The sequence below is a fragment of the Alexandromys fortis genome, unplaced genomic scaffold (genome assembly GCF_014885135.2).
Source record: "Alexandromys fortis isolate MF-2015 unplaced genomic scaffold, M_Fortis_MF-2015_v1.1 scaffold_0, whole genome shotgun sequence".
In the NCBI taxonomy this organism is placed as follows: Eukaryota; Metazoa; Chordata; class Mammalia; order Rodentia; family Cricetidae; genus Alexandromys; species Alexandromys fortis.
Window position 1 is genome coordinate 28642863 of NW_026067949.1, and position 6351 is coordinate 28649213.

Sequence of the window (6351 nt, forward strand, 5' to 3'; positions counted from 1 at the left end):
TCGCCCCCCCCCCCACGGGTAGCATGTGACTGTATTAGGTTACCTGGCACAGGAGACTGAGGGTACAATGACCTTCGAGTCAGCTGACCACAATAGATAGATACTCAGGTGAACCAAAACCATCAAGGATTCTCCCACCCGTGTGCTGTTTTCATTTTCAGAAGGGGGGGGGGACATAATCCCAATTTGCATTTTGTCTGTGTTTCTGCCATCCTCCCAACCCCACCCCCGTGATAGGGTTTGTTTGTTTTTTGTCCCCAGTAATAAATTTCTATTTCGCTGAAATGGAGCCCATTTCCCCTTGCATATGTATGTGGGGTGGGGGGGACTCTATTCCTGTCCTTCCACAAGGAACAGAGGGAGTTGGGGAATCCACTCTAACCCCAGCCAACCAACAATTACAGAGGCCCAGCCTTGCTGTAGAAGGGGCACACAGACAACTTTACACTGATAGAGATGGGAAGGGAGGGGAGTCACCGGTAGGACCCCCCAAAACCAAATAAACCCTAACACCCTGACCATCACAACCTCCCCAGCTCTGGGCCACTCTCTAACCCAGATGCTGGCGAGCTTGCCAGTGAACACATTTGCTCTGGGCTGAACTGTATCCCTGCCTTTAACTCTTTAACTCAGGGAGAGAACTCACCTGCCAGCCGCTTGGCTCCTGTCAGGATGATCAGTTGCAACAAGTGTGTTTATTCTAAGACCTGTTGCCTTCCCAAAGCTGAAGGGTTTGTCTAGTGCTAATGCTTCCACTGGGCTGGAGAAAACGACAGAGACAGGAGGGCTTGCTCTTATGTAGTCCTCAGTGTGCTCATTGTAGAAATACATTTTGTCTTTAAAGGGAGTGAGAAGGAAGATGTGATAAAGCCATTTTGCCTTTTTAGTTTTGTGAGTCTCTTTATAGTCTTGGCGATCCTAGAGCTTGCTATGTAGCCCAAGCCAGCCTCGAACTCACTGAGATCTTCCGTCTCTACCTCCCAAGTGCTGGGACTAAAGGTATGTGTCACCATGCCCAGCCCCAGTTTGACATTTTTTAAACCAAATATCCATTGTTCTCTTTGTCTTCCGATGAGCTGTGTAGGATGTTGTTATCTACATCGGACACTAGGGGGAAACCTTGTCTGCTCTTGGAATGTTAAGTGTCTAGTTTCTCCAGCTTGCTCTAAATTCAGATTGTTTTGTCTTTCTGTACAAATGAATCAGTGTGATATTTTCATTATTAATTAAAATAAAGTGAGGGTACACAGTGATCAAATGTGGTACTTTGTTCATAATCTTGGAACAGGATAAAGCAAATTTAATATTATAAAAACTGAGGAAGTGTAATGAAGTTTAGCTAATAAAAATGGTCCACACTGGGGTCAAAGAGCTGGCTCAGCAGTTAAGAGCACTGAATACTGTTCCTGGAACCCAGGTTTGATTCCCAGCACCTACGTGGCAGCTTTCAACCATCTGTAACTCCAGTCCAGGGGATCTGGGCTGTTGTGGCCTCTGCTGACACACATGTATAAAGACATACATCGGGGCTGGAGAGATGGCTCAGCGGTTAAGAGCATTGCCTGCTCTTCCAAAGGTCCTGAGTTCAATTCCCAGCAACCACATGGTGGCTCACAACCATCTGTAATGAGGTCTGGTGCCCTCTTCTGGCCTGCAGGCATACACACTGACAGACTATTGTATACATAATAAATAAATAAATAAATAAATAAATATTTAAAAAAAAAAAAAGACATACATCGGCCTGCCTGCGTCTTCCAAGTACTGGAATTAAAGGGGTGTGTCGTGCCTGGCAGAGAAAAAAGCTGTTATAAATGAGAACAGAACATAACTTGATTTTGTTTTTTTCTGGAGCCATGAACAGCACTTTAGTAGAAGTTTATTGAGCAACCCATGAGAATGTGAGGCACATGAGAATGAGTGGACACAAAGTTAAACATTGTACAAATATATGGGTGCCCGTGGGGTCTTGCAGTCCAACTATGGCTTGTGCACGCTAGGCAAGTGTCTGTTACTGAGCTACAGCCCCAGTCCTACCGGAAACTCAAAATTTGACGTTTGAATCCCAATCCACAGATGAAGCCGGGAAAGGCTGTCGGAGCAGAGTCAGGTGCATACTTCCACAAACAGCCCAGGAAGTCCGTGTCAGTCCTGTTAACTCACATGTGTGGCTCATCTCGAGGCCCTCCTCTCTCATTCACAGAGCCCCTGTTCTTACAGTGTCTCTTGTTATTTCAGTCCCAGGATCCAAACCCCACTGTTCCCAGACTCACTCACCCTTTCCCCTCCCCTGGCCCTTTTCCTAGTCCCTCAGGGATCCACTTTCTCATCCTTTCATGTGGCTCTGCCCCCTACACATGGTGTGGGAAGTCCTTCTGTATATGTGTTGCTTTTATTGGTTAATGAATAAAGCTGTAGCAGCCAATGCAGACTAGAACAAGGCAGGAATTCCAAGCAGGTAGAGGAGGAAAGAAGGCAGAGTCAGGGAGAAGCCAAGACGCTGCCACAGGAGACAGACACCAGACACCGGATGTAACTTTACAGGTAGGCCACAGCCATGTGGTGATACACAGATTAATGGAAATGGGTTAATTTAAGATAGAAGAGCTAGCTAGGAATATGCCTAAGTGATGGGTCAAACCGTGTTTTAATCAATACAGATTTCTGTGTGATTATTTCGGGAGTCTGGGTGGCTGGGAAATAAACAAGCAGCCTCCAAATACATACGTGGAGCTAGGGATTCCGTCCCTGTAACTCGAGGGGTCAGGGTCCACATCTGTGGTTGTCATTAGTCACCATCATATGTGAACATCAGTTCTCTTGCCTCTGGGAAGAAGGTGAGGATTCAATATTTACAAGCAGAAACAAAACACTGAGCAAAAGCTCTTTTTTTTTTTTTTTTTTAAGTTCAGGGTTGTATTGATAGCTTTGTCTGGCCTGGATCTCACTATATACAACAGACTGGCTTCAAACTTCTTTTGTCGTTGTTGTTGTTGTTGTTGTTTGTTTTTCGAGACAGGGTTTCTCTGTAGCTTTGGAGCCTGTCCTGGAACTAGTTCTTGTAGATCAGGCTGGCCTCGAACCTGCAGAGATCCTCCTACCTCTGCCTCTCTAGTGCTGGGATTAAAAAACGTGCGCCACCACCGCCCTGGGCAAAAGCTCTTAAGAGCTGCTCTGTGATGCCTGTTTTCTCTGTCTTCCTTGCAGAAACAACCACAGGTGATGAAGGGCTCCCTCTCCTGTGCTTGAATGAGGACAGTGTGGAGCCTACTGCAGCCTGCAAAGGGCATAGCACAACAAAGGGGAAATTGCCTCTGTAGTTGTTGTTCTTCCTGCAGGCCAGAAGAGAGCAGCAAATCTCAGTATTTGGTTGTGAGCCACCACGTGGTTGTTGGGAATTGAACTCAGGACCTCTGGAAGGTCAGGCAGTGCTCTTAACCTCTGAACCATCTCTCCAGCCCCCTTGCCTCTGTAGTGTTAAAGCACTGAGATCTGGCGCCTGTTACTGCAGCCTAGGCCAGCTCCTCCTGACTCTCGCACCGTCTGCCCAGCTCCATCCATGCAAAAGGAGTTGTAATTTCCCCCAATTTCACTTGTGAAGAAACGGAGGCAGTAACGGATTAAGGAGCTTGCCCAGCATCCTGTAGCCACTGAGTCCCGTGGCCAGCATGAGTAGCTGTTATAGGGCAGTCTCCTGCACTACAGATCTCTCCTTCCATGGTCGGGGATGGAGCTGGGGTCATCGGACTTGGCAGCTAGTACCTTAACCCACTGCGCTGTGACCCCTGCTCTTCTTCTGTTTCTTAGTTTCCTTCTTGCCTGCTGAAAATTCCAAGAAGCTGATAGGAAAAGAATCACAGCGAGAGAAGGGATAGTCTTTTAAAGATGGCTTTCTTCAAGTGTTTAACGCCGTTTCCTCTTCCTTTGCCATTTGGTGGCCATTATGTGTCAGCCTCCACGGGCTACGGTGTCAGATAGGAGGTAAAACCGCGTTCTGGATATTTCTGTGAAAGTGCTCGGGGTACAATTAACAGAGGACTTTCAGTAAAGCAGGCTGCCCTCCATAATGTGAATCGGCCTCACGTCCTCAGTTCAAGGCCAGAGCAAAACTAGACTGAACTCCCCAAAGAAGAGGAAAAAAAAAAGTCAGCTTTCAGACTTGAACACAGGTTTAGTTCCTCTCTACCCAATGCTGTTAACCCAGCAGGCAAACTGTCGTATTTCCAACACCCATAGTCACATGAACCAATTCCTTCAAACAGATCTTACTCAACTCTTCCTATTGGTTCTGTTTCTGTGGGGATTCTAACTAGTACGTGTGTGATTGATAACTCAGAGAGGAGTATTCTCCCTAAGACATACTAGATCCTGGGAATGTTGGGGCCATTCCTTGATGGTCCCTCAAGTATTTCAGGTTGAGATGAAAGTCTTGCCTTTGCTTTGAATGTGATGCACTTCTCCAAGGAAAAGGACACTTTGTCCCAAGTGCTTTGGCATCCCATATGGGGAAGGTGTTAAGTTTCTTGGGGGAATCCTCCTTGGGCCTTTTGAACTTGTACTGATCCATTCTGGAAATGTTCTTCCAGATGGTAACAGTTGTGGAGTCAAGGGCCGTGTGTACCTGGTTCAGGATTCTTCCGAGGGGCTCTGGGGAAGCACCCAGATGGAGCCCAACACCTAGTGAGCAAATCCGCGAAGGATCGAGCACTCATAGAGGAACAAGGTGCTTTGGGGTGAAGGCATCAGGCTGGATTTTAAGATCTGCCAAGTCCTAGGCCAAGTTGTAACAAGGAGCCTGGCCATGAAGCGTATTGGGAATATGGCTTTAGGGAGTTCGCTTGTATTTGGGGCATTATACATGGTATAACCTCTGTGCAAGGATAAGAAATGGGCTGTGAGGTGGAGGCCCTTGAGAAAAGGAAACCTGTTTCCAAACAAAGGCAAATCATGAGGAGTTCTTTGCTTCCCAGAAAAACTGGGGGTCTTTGAAGAAGAAGAAGAAGAAGAAGAAGAAGAAGAAGAAGAAGAAGAAGAAGAAGAGGAGGAGGAGGAGGAGGAGGAGGAGGAGGAGGAGGAGGAGGAGGAGGAGGAGGAGGAGGAGGAAGAGGAGGAAGAGGAGGAGGAGGAGAAGAAGAAGAAGAAGAGAACACTAGTTATTGGAGGCAACTATTAAAAATCGGCACTTTTGGCCAGGCGGTGGTGGGACATGCCTTTAATCCCAGCACTCAGGAGGCAGAGGCAGGTGGATCTCTTGAGTTTGAGTGAGCCCAGCTTGGTCTACAGAGTGAGTTCCAGGACAGGCTCCAAAACTACACAGAGAAACCCTGTCTCAACAAATCAAAACAAACAAACAAACAAAAAGTTGGCACTTCTAGATACACCATCTAAATTAGCAAGAGAGAAAAAAAAATACCTGAGTAGGTAACAGGATGGGAGGAAAGGCGATTAGCCAATGAGAAACATGGCTAGGACAGTAATAGAGGTGAGCAACTCTGACCCAGCAAGTCCTGATTCTCATCAAAGCGACTCAGCCCCAACCCTGTTCTCTGGTTCAGAAATCACCGCTGTATGCTCCTCCCCACCTGCCAAGATGCTTGCAGGCCTGCGCTCTGCTCTAACAGCCCCACCTGCTTCTCCACCAACTATTTCTCCTTCTAAGAAACCTCAAGCTGCCGGGCGGTGGTGGCACACGCCTTTAATCCCAGCACTGGAGAGGCAAAGGCAGGCGGATCTCTGTGAGTTCGAGACCAGCCTGGAAAAAACAAACAAAAAAAAAAAAAGGAAAAGAAACCTCAAGCTGCTGCCTGGAAGCCAGCCCTCCTAATTCCTCCTCATGCTCACAAACTTGGTCCAGTTGCTGCCATTCAGGGCTTAGCTCGTGGCTGTCGTGGGCACCACCACCATTGTGAGTAGACTCTCCATCCAGGTTGGTATCCGCCACTCCCTTTCATCTTTCCCTTCAGATGCCGCACCCCTCGGGATGAAGCTCTCCGGGAGAGCAGCTCTGGTGCTATGGCGTCTTCCAGCCAGAACAGGCTGGCAGCTGAGCTCACAATTGGATTTGTATGGCAACAGCAGAGGCTAGAGCATCTGGGAGCCAGTCTGAGAAAATGTCTTGACTACTGTCTGAGACGATGATGAAATCCAGACCTAACATGTGGAGCTGAGAGCCTCAACTCCTGGGCTAACCGACCGGAGCATTGCAAGTAGGAAGGCGGTTTATGTGCCATAACACTTCTTATAAACAGTCAGTTTTCATTAATAGGGCGCTAGATGGTTTTTAAGGATCTTTTTTGAGTGAAAACTGCACCCAAGTCAGATGAAAAGCAATGAGAACTGAAAAGGCAGTAG